Source organism: Chenopodium album, chromosome 8 (assembly GCF_948465745.1).
Source record: "Chenopodium album chromosome 8, dcCheAlbu1.1, whole genome shotgun sequence".
Classification (NCBI taxonomy): Eukaryota; Viridiplantae; Streptophyta; class Magnoliopsida; order Caryophyllales; family Amaranthaceae; genus Chenopodium; species Chenopodium album.
In genome coordinates, this window is record NC_137841.1 from 45,730,172 (window position 1) to 45,747,317 (window position 17,146).

Genomic DNA, 17,146 nt, shown 5'->3' on the forward strand with positions numbered 1-17,146 from the left:
AACGATCTCTTGGATCGTTAAGGGGTGTAACCTTCACCTCGTGAACGGTTTACAAGTTCATTAAAAAACTTGTTGGCGACTCTTTTGCTCTATCTTTTTCCCTTTTGGACGCCACCGTACTTTAGTGTATGATCACAGTGGGGTTCAAGCTAGTGGGATTCTTAAAGGCTTGAAACTATTCCCTACAGCCTCACAGACGCGACCTTGTCAACCGGGGAAACACTAAAAGTCCCCAAGAACTGGATCCCCAAGAGCGCCTGGTTCAGGGACGAGTGTCTCGTAGCCGCCTGCGGGCTAGGACACATGTTTACCAAACGTATGCGCCTGAGTTTATATCCGTATGTAGTAGCATTTTACTAGAATTGATTTATGATATTGACCAATTTCCTTCTTTTTGCAGAAGAAGCATTAAACATGTTGCAGACGGAGAAAACCCCCCAGCGATCCTCTGCAGCCATCCGCAAGGCGCTTGCGGAAAAGGCTGCGGCTGAGGTTAAAGCCAAGGTAACAAACGCCTGATCCTTTCATAAGTTGATCTTTTAAAATTATTTTTACCAGATGCTAACCTTAACTTTGGTTATTTTTGCAGGGAGGAGAGGTTGGAAAGTCGTTTGAGAAACAACTCAAACGGGCCAGGGAGGAGACCCCCGCCGTTCTCAACAGGATAAAAAAGTCCACCTCTGCGTCAACTCCTGGCGCCTCAGCCGGGCATCAGCAGAAGCGGATAGCGGGGCGAAACGAGAAGATAGGCGGCAGCGTGTGCCTTAATCTCGTCAACCCCTTATCAGCAGCCGCGGGGTTCACCACGCCTGCAAGCGGTTCCCACTTGGCCGGCTCTAAAGGTAAGAACCCTTTTGAATCCCCGCTTGAGCTGGGGTGGCCTTTGCGGGTGAAATCCCATTCTCAAAAGACGTCATCTTCAGACGGTCGGCAACAAATAGGTGCTGCCTTAGTTTCGCACTCATCACGTGTTGATTGTGGTGCACATCAATCTCCCCGCTGGCCAGACGTCTAGAAGCATGCCAAGGCCATGCTGGAAGCCGTCCGAAAGAGGGATAAAGACAGTATCCCTGGGATAAAGACGTTCAATCTGGAACGCATTCTATCCCTTCTGGCTGAGGTAGGAAACTTGCCAATTCAATTTTATATTTTCCAAGTGTTTTATCCCGCCTGCAATACTTATACCGCCTGCTTTTTTGCAGGCTATGCTGCGGGTGGACGGGCTCAAACGTCCTTATTCCCACAAACGGGAAGAGGTAAAAAGTGCCAAGAAGTCCGCCATAGACGCTAACAATATTGCTTTACACTCCACTATCGTAAATGAACTTGAAACTAAAGCAATCATAATGACACAGGCGTCTAGAATCCAGCAGCTGGAGGCGGATCTGGAGACGGCCAAACAGCGGGCGGGTGATGCTGAGACGGCCCAGAAGAAGGCAGAGGAGGCCAGGAAGAAGGCAGAGGAGGCTAGGAAGAAGGCGGATGAGAGCGCCAAAAAGGCTGATGAGGCGCTCAAGAAGGCCCTAACGGACCTTGGAAAACTTCAGGATGTTTCTGAAGAGAACACCAACCTGAAGACCAAGGTTGAGAAGCTGGAGAAGGAGGCTGCTCAGGCTCAGATAAACTTTGCAGCAACCCTGGAGGCGGAGCAAAACCGTCTAGTTGCTGAGAGTGACGCCGACAATGATGCCCGAATGAAGATCTCCTGGGCTGCCTTGTACCCAGACGCGGATTACAACATCTGGGCACTGGCCCACAGGTATGCCGAGGACGTGGTGTACCAAAGAGAGAAGGGTGATCCAGAGCCTGAGTCCTTCGACGCCTAGGTTAAAGCCAACAATGTGCCCCTCGTGCCTCAGCTACCTAGTCCGGGTGAAGCGCAAGAGATTCCCTCAGACGGTGAGGAAGAGGACCAGGAGGAGCCGCCTGCAGGCCAGAAGTGACTTTTCAGCGGCAGTATGCCAATCTCTATTGTTTGTCTTTTTCTTTTATTCAGCGTCAAAATGCCAAAACTTGTTTTTTCGGCCTGCGTGCCGAGTATATTTGTATTTACCGGCTAAAGAGCCGGGTTAATTAACAATTTCTCTTTCTCCCGGACGGGGTCCGGTTAACATTTGATCCATCACAACCGTTTGGTTGGGTGGACTTTAATGAAATGCACCGACTGAGTCGGTTTTGATCATTTTGAATTTGCAAATATCTTACTTTTTCATTTTTGCCTAACTTATCAAAAGCATGCGGCGATTTTTTGCCTACCTAATCAATAGTCTGGCTGTCCTTGCCCCTGGACGGCTGCGTGATTGGTTTCAAGTGGAGTTGGTTGATTGACTTGAAAACGTCTGATGCTGCAAAGAGCATGATATGTTTGTAAGTCAATCAATCACAGTAGTGATTGCCCCAAACCAAGTGCACAACAGTACAACAACAGGCGCTTCAATCACTACCCAGACGACGTTTGTCCGTCTTGGTAGAGATTTCGTAGCCATTGAACAACTCTTTTTCCCCAATTGGGGTGGGAAGTGCAATTTTTAGAATAAATAACCTAAGTGAGAACTTCAGCCGGTGACCGACTGATGCCTCTTGGCATCCGGTATCTGGAAACTTTATCTTGGCTATAAGTTAACCAATTTGGTCGTTCAATTTTTGTCGTCTGCATGGGTACGTAGAACCGACAATTAGTCTGTTCTCTGCAACGATTGCACCCGGAGGGGTTTCGCCGGACGCCTTTGTCCATGTTGGGACAGGCGATTTTATAAAATGAGCAACCATCCGGCCATTTTAGCCTTTGGTCTTGTTTAGGACCGGTTGTATAGCCACCAAGCGTTTTTGTGCTTAGCTTTTAATCAGTTAATTTACACTAAGTGTCGAACTTAGTTGGTTAAACCAAAAAGCCTGTCTGGGTATTACCCAGACGGACGGGTAATTATTAAATCATACCAAGTATCAAACTCAAGTACATAAACAAAGGATCCATCTGAGTATTACCCAGGCGGTCAAGCAAACCAACTAAGTATCAAACTTAGTTAGGTAAGTGAAGAATCCGTCTGAGTATTACCCAGGCGGATAATCAAAAAGCAACAAAACAATTTTGCAAACAAAGTCTGAATCTTTATTAATTGACTGACTGTTTACAAAAACTTACATTCTCAGAAGTAGTACTTTTTCAAATTGTCTACATTCCAAGTTCTAGGCAAGCGCCTGCCTTCTGGAGTTTCTAGGCAGTAGGTGCCGTCTCTCACTTCCTCATAGATCCGGTAGGGGCCTTCCCAATTTGGGGTTAGCTTTCCCAGCTCATTTGCCCTACTGGTTGCCTCCATTTTTCGTAACACTAAGTCGTCAACTTTCAAAGGACGCTTGTGTACTTTTTTGTTGTAGGCTCTAGTCATTCTCAGACGGTAAATCTCATGACGCAAGGCGGCATTGCCCCTGCGTTCTGGGAGTGAATCCAATGTCAGGCGCATTGCTTCCCAGTTTGCTTCTTCATCATATAGCATGACTCTGAGAGTCGACTCGTAATGTTCGATGGGCAAGACGGCTTCAGCACCGTAAACCATGAGGAATGGGGTTTCACCGGTTGCCCCTTTTGCTGTTGTCCGGATGGCCCATAGGACATGGAGTAACTCTTCTGCCCATAAGCCACCGGCTCTTTCTATTTTCTTCTTAATGCCGTCTGAGATAAGTTAATTGAAGGCTTCAACTTGGCCGTTTGCTTGGGGCCGGCCAACAAATGCAAAATAGCTTGAGATCCCCTGATCTCCCAACCAAGTTTTTAGCTGAGGCGTCTCAAACTGAGGACCATTATCAAACACCATAGACATAGGTACCCCATACCGGGTGATAATGTTCTTCCAATTAAAGGAAATTACGTCTGAGGTCTTGATGTTTTTAACCGCCTCAGCCTCCACCCACTTGGTGAAATAATCCACAGCCACCAAGATGTAGCGCTTTCCGCCTGGAGCAGGCGTGTAAGGACCTAGAATGTCCATGCCCCATTTTGCAAACAGGATTGGGCTGTGGATGGCCGTCAGATCAGTAGCCGGACGATGAATGAGTTTGCCAAATTTTTGGCATTTGTCACATTTCTTCACCAATTCCTTGGCGTCTGCCTCAAGATTGGGCCAAAAATAATGTCGTCTGGCTCTGACGGCTAGGGACCTGCTGCCTATGTGGGAGGCGCAGAATCCCGAGTGCAAGTCTTCGAGCACTTCCTTCCCCTTTTCAGGGGTGACACACTTCAACAGGGGCTTAAGAAACCCCGCCTTGAAGAGTTCTCCATTTTTCAACTCGAAGCTTGCAACTCGCTTCTTCAGGACGGCTACTTCCTATGGCGAATCAGGGAGTTTGCTGTCTGAGAGATAAGACCGGATGCCATCCATCCAGGTAGAGCTTTGCTCCAGCACTCCAATGGGATCTTCATAGATGCTTCTCTTTTCAAGAACTACCCAAAAGACAGACCGAGGCGTATCATGGCAGGCGGAAGACGCCAATTTTGACAATGCATACGCCTGGTTGTTTTCCGACCTAGGCACTTGATTCAGCCGGAATTCCTCAAGTGCCCCGGCCTCTTCTTTGACCGTCTGAAGATATTTGATCATAGCCGGATGAGTAGCCTCGTAGCTTCGCTCATACTGGCTAACAACCAATTGGGAATCAGAGTAGGCGTCAATTTTCATGGCCCCTGCCGCCTTACACATGCGAATGCCGGCTAGCAAGGCTTCATATTCCGCCTCATTGTTTGAGGCCTGAAACTTGAAGCGTAGTGCATACTCAAATCTGTCCCTTTCAGGAGACTTGTAGATTACGCCTGCACCACAGCCGTTCTTAGTAGAGCTCCCATCTACATACACTTTCCAAACCTGATCAAGATTATCCGGAGCCACCGGACGGGTCATTTCAACAATGAAGTCGGCAAACGCCTGACCTTTCACTGCCTTTCTTGGTTCGTAAGTGATTTCAAGACTTTGCATTTCAATAGCCCATTTCAACATTCTCCCGGATGAGTCCAAAGTAGACATTGGCCGCTTGAGTGGCTGGTCGGTGTAAATCACCACCGGATGGGCCAAAAAGTAAGGCTTCAGTTTTTTGAATGCCATATACAAAGCAACGCCAAATTTTTCAACCATGGGGTACCGGAGTTCAGCATTTTTAAGGACATGGCTAATGAAGTAAACCGGGAGTTGCACGCCGTCTCGCTCAACAAGGAGAACGGCACTGAGGGCATGATATGAGACGGCTAAATACATCTACAACGTCTCCCTAGGTAAAGGACTGACCAACCTAGGTAGAGAATGTAAATGCTCTTTCAACCTCTGGAATGCCGCCTCAGCATCCTCCCCCCATTCAAATCTGGTCTTCTTCCTGATTGCTTGGAAGAAGTAGAGGCACTTGTCGCCTGACCGACTAAGGAACCTCCCCAAGGCAGCCAGACAGCCAGTGAGCCTCTGCACTTCCTTGACAGAATGGGGTGACTTCATGTCTATCACCGCCTGTATCTTTTCAGGGTTAGCCTCTATCTCCCTTTGATCAATCAGGAATCCGAGAAACTTCCCAGACTCAACACCAAAGACGCATTTCTTAGGATTTAACATAACTTTATGCCGCCTGAGGGTGGTTAATGTTTCTTGGAGATCAGCAAGGTGATCCGTCTGTAGCTTGGATTTGACTATCATATCATCAATGTATGCCTCCACATTCCTCCCAATCTGATTAATGAAGACCGTATTAATCATCCGTTGGAAAGTGGCAGGCGCATTTTTCAAGTCAAACGGCATCACAGTATAACAGAATAACCCCTGATCAGTGACGAAGGCCGTCTTCTCTTGATCTTTCTTCCACAGGGGTATCTGATGGAAGCCGGAGTAGGCATCCATAAAGCTCATCAAGGCGTGACCGGCTGTAGAGTCGACCAGACTGTCGATCTTTGGAAGCGGGTAACTGTCCTTTGGACACGCCTTATTGAGGTCTGTGTAATCAACACACATGCGCCAGGTCCCATTCGGTTTCTTAACAAGGACCACATTGGCCACCCAGTCGGGAAAATTACAAGGCCGAATGAACCTGGCGTCTAGCAGCTTTTTGACTTCGGCAGCTGCCGCCTGACTTCTTTCCTCACCGTGGTTTCTTTTCTTTTGCCGGATGGGCTTCTTTTTGGGGTCCACGGCGAGTTTGTGGACAGCGAGATCCGGGCTGACGCCTGACATCTCTTCCACTTCAAAGGCAAAAATGTCTTAGAATTCCTTCAACAGAAGGTGCAAGCTTGCACCCAAAGTAGCATGAGCAACTGTCCCAACCTTTACCATACGTTCTGAACGGCTGTCATCCAGAACGAGATCAATGCTTTCACCAGCCGGTTGAGGGCGAAGCTCATCTGACTGTTCACCGGTCAGTGATTGCAATTTTTTCTCTTTCTTCACCTCCACCAACAGAGGTGCCTTTCTTTTCTTCCCGGCAGCTGGTGGGACAGGCGCTGGGTCGGCATCCTTGACATTGTCAAGGTCTATTGGTTCCTGGCCATCTGGGGCCACATTGTCTTTGACGGCTGAGAGATAACACTCTCGGGCCGTCTTCTGATCCCCATTCAGGGAACCAACAGTGCCGTCATCCCTCTCATACTTGATGAGCATGAGAGATGGGATGATTACTGCCTTGGCTACGTTGAGGGTCGGCCGGCCAAGGATAATGTTGTAGGCGGTCAACTCCTCAACGACCAAGAATCTGACGACAATATGTCGTCCTTGGCCCTTCTCTCCCAGCCGGATGGGTAAGTCAATTCTTCCGGCTGGGTAGACCATCCCACCCCCAAAACCAACCAAGGGGCGGGTGACCGGATGCATGCTGCTGACGTTGTATTTCAGCTTTTGCAAGCACCGGAGGCTGATGATGTCTGATGAGCTGCCGGTGTCAATAAGGATTCTTCCAACCAGTTGGTTGGCAACCTTACATTCAATGACAACCGGGTCATCATGCGGACGGCGGACGCTGCCCCTATCCTTCTCAGTGATCAAGACATCTGGGAAGGAGGTGCTTGCAGACGCCTGCTCATCATCATTGATCCGTGCCATTTATGGCACCTTTAGGCTATGTTTTCTTTATATTTCTATGCTCCTTTGTAGTCGTTTATGTCGTGTTTTTAGAGAATAATGCTCGATTCGCGTGTTTTTGTGTTAGTTTAGAGAAATGCATGCTTTTAATGGCTTTCTTATCATTTTATTCATTTCTCGGCTATTTCTCTTGCTTCTCCGTTTCTTTGTCTTGTTTTGTAGGTACGTCGTGGGCTATATGCATGGGAATTTAAAATAGCACCCACTAGGATCAATATGCAGTTTTCGGAATTGAATTTGAGTTTGAAACAAAGGAAAACGAAGGATTGCAAAGTATCGAATAGGACCTTTGTGCATTGTTTTAGTCATATCTCAAGTTCTACAGATCGAATTAGGGTGATTCAAGTTGGGTTGGAAACTAGACTTTAAGAGCTTTCCAATAATAGGTCGCACGCCTTCATACAATTCTTAGATCGGAAGTTACAGCATTCTGAAGTTGGCCCTGGAAAACTGCCGCGGGCGCGGGTTACAGTTCCCGCGGGCGCGGGGTTGCTGCGGCTCAAAAACTGCCGTATTTGGGCAGTAAGCACCCGCGGTTGTCCCGAGGGCTCTCCGAGGGCGCGGTCTTGGGCCGCGGGCGCGGCTATCGGGGTGTCCGTTTCCCTCTACGGGCGCGGCCGATTTCTCCGCGGGCGCGGGTTTCTGGGTCTTTTACGATTTTAAGCTTCTTTTCTCCTTTTGTTTATATAGTTTTTGGTTTCCTTTGTTCTTCATTCATGTAATTATTTAGTTTTAGAATAGTTTTCTCTCTCTTAGGTTGAGAGCTTCTCTCTCTAGATTATGCTAGATTAGGAGTAGTTTTAGAGAGAGAAAGTGAGGAATTTCAATGGTGATTGAGAGATTGAAGATGCAAGTGTGACAATTGTGTTGGAGATCTTCTTAATTATCAATGAGCATTTCTAAACCCTATCTCATTCAATTACTTTGTTTAATTTGATGTTTGTTTGGTTTGATTTTGATATTTGATGTTTGATTAGAGTAATGGTTCTTGATATTTTGTTGATTCTTGTTCTCTATAGTTGATAGTTGATTTGATGATGTTGTTTGAGTAGTTGTTGGCTAGGAATTGGGTGAAACTTGTATGATTGATTAATTTTGATTAATTTTGGAATTGTGTTGATTAATTGTTGAGATTAAAGTGATTAATGAAGGTTTGCATGTGTGTAATTCAATTAGGCCTTGAGAATTATGCTAGATTGCATTGTAATTGCTAATGACACGAACAATTGATTTAGGGATTGCAATTGTCTATTGGTTTTGATTGTGATTCTCTTGATTTGTTATTCATAGTGAACCCTAGCTTAACAATTAGGAGATAGCTCTTTGATTCCAATTTATTGCTCTTTTCATTAGTCCTCACAACCTTTGATTGGCATACTCTTCCAAGTTGTTGCAATTGACATGATTACTTGTTGATCCCCGTTCCTAGTGCTTTATTTCCTTGGTTACTAGTTTTTTTAGTTGTTAGTATTCTCTCTTACCTTCGTCTTCGACCTAGCTTAGGCGCATAATTGAAAGTGCTTGAACATTACCGTTCCTTTGGTTTCGACCCTTGACTTGCCTCTATACTCGTATTTAGGTTTGTTAAGTGTTTATAAATTTAGTTTGACCGAGGGAAGATTAGATAACGACCTAGTTTTCCCCTTGTCAAAATGGCGTCGTTGCCAGGGAACGGTGTCTTTGTTTGAGTGTTTTTGATTGCTTGAGTCTAGGTCTTTGTGTATATTTTTACTTTTATTTGATTTTTGTTTGTTTTGTGAAAAAAAAATGGCATGTCTATCATTTCCTCAATATAGCAATGAGCCTTTTTGTGAATATTTCGTTAGACTTGAGGGATTTTTGGACTATAATTGTTGTAATATTTGGGAGGCTTGTGAGATTTGTTATTTTGGTTTGAACGAGCAAACTAGGGATGAAGTTGAATGTATGCATAATGGTGAATTTAGAGCATTGTCAATTGATGATGCTTGGGATTTTTATGTTTGTTTTTCTAGGGATGATTATGATAGGGGTAATCATGAGTCTAATATTGATATGAAATGTCTTGATTCTTCTAATATTAGCATGAATTCCCATGATTTGTCACATGATCCCTTAAGTGAACCTAGAACACATGATTTCAACTTTATTTCTCCTTTTGTTCATGATAATGAAGTGCAAGCTCAAGTTTATGCTAATGGTGTGTTTCAATATTCTTCATTATTTACCATGTCTTCTTGTGATGTGCTTCATTCCCTTAATGATGAATCTCATGTTATAAATTGTGCCCCCACTCCCCAATGTGATGTATATGCTCATGATCTTGATGTTGATTCTTCCAATATTGGTTGTACTTCTTCTTCTCTTGTTAAGCCTCAACCTTCTACATCTTTTGAATCTCTTGTTGATACATTTAAGTCTCAAATTAGGCGCATTGAGCTTGATAATGAGTTTGGGCCTAGTAAGGAGATGATTCTTAATTCTATGAGAGGTCAATTAGAGATAATGAAAAATAATAAGGAGCGTATTGAGGAGGAAAAGAGAAGAGGAGAAGAGTTAGAAAGCCAATTGTCATCCTTGATGCTTGTTTGTGATAAATCCCAATTTAATGTGTGTGTTGAGGATGATGATGATTATTTTGAGCAACCAAGAGAGTGTAAGGATCCCATTGGTGAGCATTTGAGTGATGGTGAAGGAGTTGAGAATGAAGAGAGTGTTGATATTGAAATTTCTAGCCCTCTTTCCCATCTTGATGAGTCTTATGTGCATGTTTGTGACTCTTCTATCCATGAGTATTTCGACTCGATTGAGGTTATGACCAATGCATTCTTTGAGAGTCAAAAGAAAACCCATAGCCTTTTAAATGAGTTCATTGAGGATGCTTCATGGGAGAGAGATGAGTTTGAAATGAATTTGCATCCATTCATGCATGGTTTTGAGACCTTAGGCTTTAAAGTTGTTGAGGGAGTTGTCGTTCATAGTTGTGATGGAGGGGATTATGTTGTTCCTCTTGGAGGGTGGATGTTTGAGGGAGATGGATATCATGAGTGTTCTTATTTTGAGGACTCTATGATTAATTTTCATGCTCTTATTGGTGATTTGAGGCATGGTGGTGAGAAAAAGTTCATTTGTGAGGCCATAGCCCCTTTTCTCTTTTCTCATACCCCTTTTTCAAGAAGATTCAACCATATCCCTTACACTCCTATATCCCTCCCTTCCTTTGTTAATGAGCCTATTGGGGACCCTCTTGTCTATGATGATTTGTATGTGGCTCATTTGTCCCAAATTGAGGAAAAGGGTGATGTTGCCACCCAAAAATATTGTGAGGAGAGTTTGCCTTCTTCTTCTTTTTCTTTTTCCTTTTCTTATTTTGTTGAGTTTACTTTTTATTGTTCTTCCTTCTCTTGGCATCTCTCTCCTCATAGGTGTGCACTAAGCTTGTTGCATGCCTTATTTTTTTCATGTGCACACTTGCTTTCATATGAAATGTGTAGTAGTGCATTTGACAAGCTCTTGCGCGCGTTGAATTATTATTTTCTAGAGCGGTCAAGCTTGGACCTTAAGCAAGCCTTTCTCGGGAAGTAACCCGTGTTTAATTGCTTTCATTTTCTTTTCTTTTTTAGAATAGATTTTCTCTCATGGAAATATTTGTGTTCCTTTTGCTAGGTACATGACTTGATATACTTTGGTGTTTCGATTCGGATCAAGAATCAAGGAAGCTTGACACCTATTTTTGCTAGCATATGGAAACAAGGTTCAATTCTTGAGAATTTAGCTTTGAAAGGTCTAATTGGGTCATTTGCGGGTATTTACACCCACCTAAAATCCGGTAATATCCTTCCTTGCTCTTTCTCTAATGGTTGATGCCATGTTGGACATATGTTGGTTGGTTGGATTGATCTCCTTGTTTTCCCCTCCCATGGATTATTTGATTTATGTTTGAGTGTATAGTCTCATTCAAGCTTGGGGGAGGGTATTCTATCATGTTTGATCGGATGTTGATTCATATATGCTATGCACCTTTGTATATGCTTTTCCATATTCTTATATTTTGAAAAACTCCAAAAAGATTTTTGTTTCTATCAAGGCAAATTTGCAATGTGTTTTGTTTTGTTCTTGCTTTGGACATAATAACATTTGGACTTGTATAATTGAATGCTTTTCTTCCTAAATGGTAGTGGTGTGCACGGTTTGAGATTACGTTTGGTTGATTCTAGGATAAAGTATGCTAAGGTAGTTGTCTAGAACTAGGGGGATCATGAAGCCGGATTCTACTTGTTTGTGGCATGTTTGGTAGTTTCTCCCTATCTTCGATTTGACAACCTTAGTGAGTTTTTGCTACAACCATGTGAGATTTATATTTGTTCAACCTTTCATCATATTCTTGCATGAGCGGCATGGGGTCCTTGACTTTGCAAGCCTAATCTATAAAGCTTGATGTATAATTCTTAAACCCGAGACCGAGCTATCTAGGGAGGACAAAGGCACCTTTTTCAGGGTGGTATTTTTCATTTTTAGGTTAGTTTGATTCATATTTGTTTTTGGGTTTCCATTTGCCTTCTTGCAACCATTTGAGCCTTATACCTTCTTTTCAAGCCACATCTTTAGTTCTTTGGCCTTTTGTTTCATTTTCTTTCTATTCTTGGTTTTTTGTGAAGCAAATTGATCACGTATGATGGAGTTTGTGGTGGATAAGTTGGAAATTTGGTTTTTATGAGTGCTAGTTTGTGATTAAGTCTTCTTTGTGAATATTGGCAAGTGTTTGAGTAAAAGCCGTCCTTAATCATAAAAGGCATGGACTAATAAATTTCATTATAGAAAAAGCCGTCCGAATTTAGCAAAAGGCGAGGACATTGCAAGTTTAAGTAAAAAAAAAAAAAAAGAAAAAAAAAAATTTGAAAAAATTGAAAATTCAAAAATATTTTGATGTATTCTTTTCTCCTTCTAAGCATTGAGGACAATGCTTCATTTAAGCTTGGGGGAGAAGCGTTTACGCTTTTTGTATATATTTCTTGTGAGTATAGCTTCAAATAATCTTGGGGGTGTTGCTTTTGCTTGGTGATTTCTTGATCGTGTTGTTAAGGATTGATCACCCTTTTGCTTCACTTTTTAGGAAAACCTCCAAATTTTAAATTTTAGCCTACCTTCACCCTTTATGCCTTATGTTACAACCTTGGGGAAAGACCTTTCGACCTAGAAAGTTGAGTCACTATTCGAGGGAGGGAATCATGGGTCATTGCCTAAGGAAAGGGGATGCGAAGTCAAGATGTCGAGTAGCCCAAAAATTTGATCTTTATCCGGTTCCTTCGCGGAATCTATGAGATGCTCACTATGGGGAGATATAAGATTAGTAGGGGGAACGCGGTAAGACCGTTTGGGATGAAAGTGGAGTGTGATAACTAGTTCCTATGCTTAGCATTTTTATGTTTCAATCAACCTTAGGTATCTTATAGCGTGCACTCCCTTACTTGTTTAGAAAGATTTGCATTCATTGTGCTTGTACATTTGCAAAAGTCCTTTCATGAACATTTGTTTGCTTTTCTTGTATTTTGTTTTCTTTTTCATGCTTTGCCTTGTTTGTATTATTATGAGAGTTATGGGTAAACTCTTAGGATACCCTTACGAGAGCATCACTCGTCCTCTAGGGCGATCTAGGGGTTTAAATGGCTTGTCTTTAGTTTCTAAAATTGACCGTGATTCCTACGAAAGTGAGTTATTGTATATTCTCATCTTCTCTAGTTTTCTCGTTTCTTTCTTTGCTTGAATAATGTCATCATTTTTCCCTTGGGTTGGATTTTGTTTTGCTTGAGGACGAGCAAAAGTTTAGCTTGGGGGAATTTGATTCGTGCCATTTATGGCACCTTCAGGCTATGTTTTCTTTATATTTCTATGCTCCTTTGTAGTCGTTTATGTCGTGTTTTTAGAGAATAATGCTCGATTCGCGTGTTTTTGTGTTAGTTTAGAGAAATGCATGCTTTTAATGGCTTTCTTAACATTTTATTCATTTCTCGGCTATTTCTCTTGCTTCTCCGTTTCTTTGTCTTGTTTTGTAGGTACGTCGCGGGATATATTCATGGGAATTGAAAATAGCACCCACTAGGATCAATATGCACTTTTCGTAATTGAATTTGAGTTTGAAAAAGGAAAACGAAGGATTGCAAAGTATCAAATAGGACCTTTGTGCATTGTTTTAGTCATATCTCAAGTTCTACAGATCGGATTAGGGTGATTCAAGTTGGGTTGGAAACTAGACTTGAAGAGCTTTCCAATGATAGGTCTCACGCCTTCATAAAATTCTTAGATCGGAAGTTACAGCCTTCTGAAGTTGGCCCTAGAAAACTGCCGCGGGCGCGGGCTACAGTTCCCGCGGGCGCGGGGTTGCTGCGGCTCCAAAACTGCCGTATTTGGGCAGTAAGCACCCGCGGTTGTCCCGAGGGCTCCTCGAGGGCGCGGGCGCGGCTATCGGGGTGTCTGGTACCCTCCGCGGGCGCGGGTTTCTGGGTTTTTTACGATTTTAAGCTTCTTTTCTCCTTTTGTTTATTTAGTTTTTGGTTTCCTTTATTCTTCATTCATATAATTCTTTAGTTTTAGAATAGTTTTCTCTCTCTTAGGTTGAGAGCTTCTCTCTCTAGATTATGCTAGATTAGGAGTAGTTTTAGAGAGAGAAAGTGAAGAATTTCAATGGTGATTGAGAGATTGAAGATGCAAGTGTGACAATTGTGTTGGAGATCTTCTTAATTATCAATGAGCATTTCTAAACCCTATCTCATTTAATTACTTTGTTTAATTTAATGTTTGTTTGGTTTGATTTTGATATTTGATTTTTGATTAGAGTAATTGTTCTTGATATTTTGTTGATTCTTGTTCTCTATAGTTGATAGTTGATATGATGATGTTGTTTGAGTAGTTGTTGGCTAGGAATTGGGTGAAACTTGTATGATTGATTAATTGTGATTAATTTTGGAATTGTGTTGATTAATTGTTGAGATTAAAGTGATTAATGAAGGTTTGCATGTGTGTAATTCAATTAGGCCTTGAGAATTATGCTAGATTGCATTGTAATTGCTAATGACACAAACAATTGATTTAGGGATTGCAATTGTCTACTGGTTTTGATTGTGATTCTCTTGATTTGTTATTCATAGTGAACCCTAGCTTAACAATTAGGAGATAGCTCTTTGATTCCAATTGATTGCTCTTTTCATTAGTCCTCACAACCTTTGGTTGGCATACTCTTCCAAGTTGTTGCAATTGAAATGATTACTTGTTGATCCCCGTTCCTAGTGTTTTATTTCCTTGGTTACTTGTTTTGTTAGTTGTTAGTATTCTCTCCTACCTTCGTCTTCGACCTAGCTTAGGCGCATAATTGAAAGTGCTTGAACATTACCGTTCCTTTGGGTTCGACCCTTGACTTGCCTCTATACTCGTATTTAGGTTTGTTAAGTGTTTATAAATTTAGTTTGACCGAGGGAAAATTAGATAACGACCTAGTTTTCCCCTTGTCAATCATCCTTGTCCATCTTTTGATGATGGCTCTTGGTGCCCCGGATGGTAGGGCCACCATAGGAGAACCCGCCTGCTATTGTGTAGACCGGCTCCTTGTCGGTATCCGAGCTACTAGCAGGCTGGGGGGTAGTCTTGGAGGACTGACCCTTGTTTTTCTTTTTTGCCCCGGCTGGGGACTTAGAAATGTAGGACTTTAACAGCCCTTTGTCAGCCAGACGGTCCAACACCCACTGAAGACTGAAGCAGACATTGGTATCATGGTCGACCTGCTCATGGAACTGACATAATTTATTTTTGTTCCGTGACTGGACAAAACTCTTCATAGGATTCGGCTTCTCAATGGACAGTCGATCCTTTACCTCCATGAGGATGGAGTTGCAGTCTTTATTAAACTCGTACTTGGGGACGTACGGTTTAAACTCTTTCTTTTTCTTCCGGGACGGCTGGTCAGAATCATTAACCGCCCAGATTTCTTTTCTTTTCTTGCTCTCTTCTTTATTTTTGGCCGGCTGAGCAGACCGGCTGTCTTTCTGCTTGTCGGACTTCTTAGAGTCTGACTGGCTACCAGGCGAGCAGAGGTCGGTAGCTTGAATGTAGCTTTCCGCCTCCCTCAGGGCCGCCTGTAGGGTGAAAGCTCTTTTTCTGACTAGGTCGAACTTAAAGGTCGACCCGTCTCTAAGACCCTTGAAAAAGTCTGTAAAAGCTACCTCATCAGACAGTCCCTGAATCTGTATTTTGATCAGATTGAACCGCCTGACATATGAGCGCAGCCCTTCTCTCTCTCCCTACTTAACAGTGCTCAAATCAAAGCTTGTTTTCTTAGCAGGGATGTTCATTGAGAAGTTGGAAGCAAACAGGAAGGCGAGCTTCCTTAAACTATCGATGGACTCAGCTGGCAGATTACCAAACCATTGTTGGGCAATGCCTTTCAATGTAGCCGGGAAGCACCGACACCAAGTGGCATCATCCAACCCCTGTAGATGCATGAGGTTGGTGTATGCCATGAGGTGGTCTTCCGGATTGGTGGTACCATCATAGGTACCAACCAATACATTCTTAACCTTGGCCGGCTGGGCCGCCTCGGTTATCTCCCGGGTGAACGCAGAAGGCTGTTCACCCAGGCGCAGCAGACGAAGCTGCCAGTCCAAAGGCTGGACATTTGAATATGCCGCCTGACCTCCAAAGAAGGTCGACTACATGAAGTGAGGGGGATACCGTCCGTAAGCCTGAGTAGGCACATACGGTACAACTCCAATCATGTGAGGGCCAGAATGGACGGTATTACCGCCTGTCTTGCTCTCATGCAAGGAGGGTGCACTCCCTGCAGAAATGTTGTTGAAGCTATCTGAAAAGTTCGACGTTGAAGCCGACTCAGACAGCGATTGGTTTCTCTTCCGGTTGATGATCTCCTGAGCATCAAGAGTTGATTTTTTACTCTTCACCGGCTGCTGAATCCGGCGAGTGTTATTGGTGTCCTTCCTAGGAAGGAGAATTTTTTACCAATCAATGGTCCCGGCTGCCTTCTCCTTTGGATGAGGAGTGGGCTGCCGGTCTCTGACTGACTTCCCCTTCTCTGGAGGAGTCTTTTTCACCGACTGACCTTTACTTGGGCCAGCCCGGCTTTTGGTGATCAGCTCTTTAATTTCACCCTTGAAACTTGTCATGAATCTCATGAGTTCGTCTCGGGTGACAGGGGCTGATCCAGCGGCCGTTTGGGTTTCCCTTCCGGCTGCCCAGTCAGTCGGCTTGGACTCGCCTGGGAGGCACCCCGCTCCAGAATATCTCTAGGCCGGATGCTCTTGATTTTGAGCGAGCCATCCTCGGCTGTAAAGGTTTCGACCTGATGATCGTCATCCTCCAGGTCTGTAAAGACTTCTGGGTCTTCGCCCGGACAGTTAGGGGGTGGTACAGACTCTTGAACCATCTTCGAGGTACTCTCCCCACAGACGGCGCCAAATTTTTGGGTGTTTTTGCCCCTCGGGAGAGTTACAACACGAAGTTTGATCCGGCCGAGTTGTACCTTCAAAATAACGGAGACTCCGGGTGGTTGGAGCTCCGCCTCCGACGGTCAAGTTAGTAACTTGAAAAGGAATAAAGAGGACGGAAATTTAGGCGGGTATCTGCTCGGATTCCAAGCTCAGGTGTTTCTGTGATGTGAGATAATGCAAGTGTAATAAATGGTAAAACGTGCCCTCAAAATGAGGGACATGTCCCTATTTATAGGGTCTTTGGGATTTGTGCCCTTGATTAGGTCACTGAACCCTAATCATTGGTGGGCTGCGCCGTTTTGCGACTTTCTCGGGATTTGGGCCTGAAGGCCGCCTTTTTCCCTTATTTTCTGGAGTGACACGTGTCAAGCAGGGATTGGTCCACTTTGGGCAATTCTGAGGCTGACACGTGTCATCCTCTGATTGGACCACGTGGCGGGGTAAAATTACCCTAAACACAAGGCATACGATACATCTGGCCTAGTACATATCATGGAATACATGATTGATCCAATAAGCGAAGCATACGGAATCTGATTCATCCTTTTTCGCTCATCAGGTGTCTTTGGACAC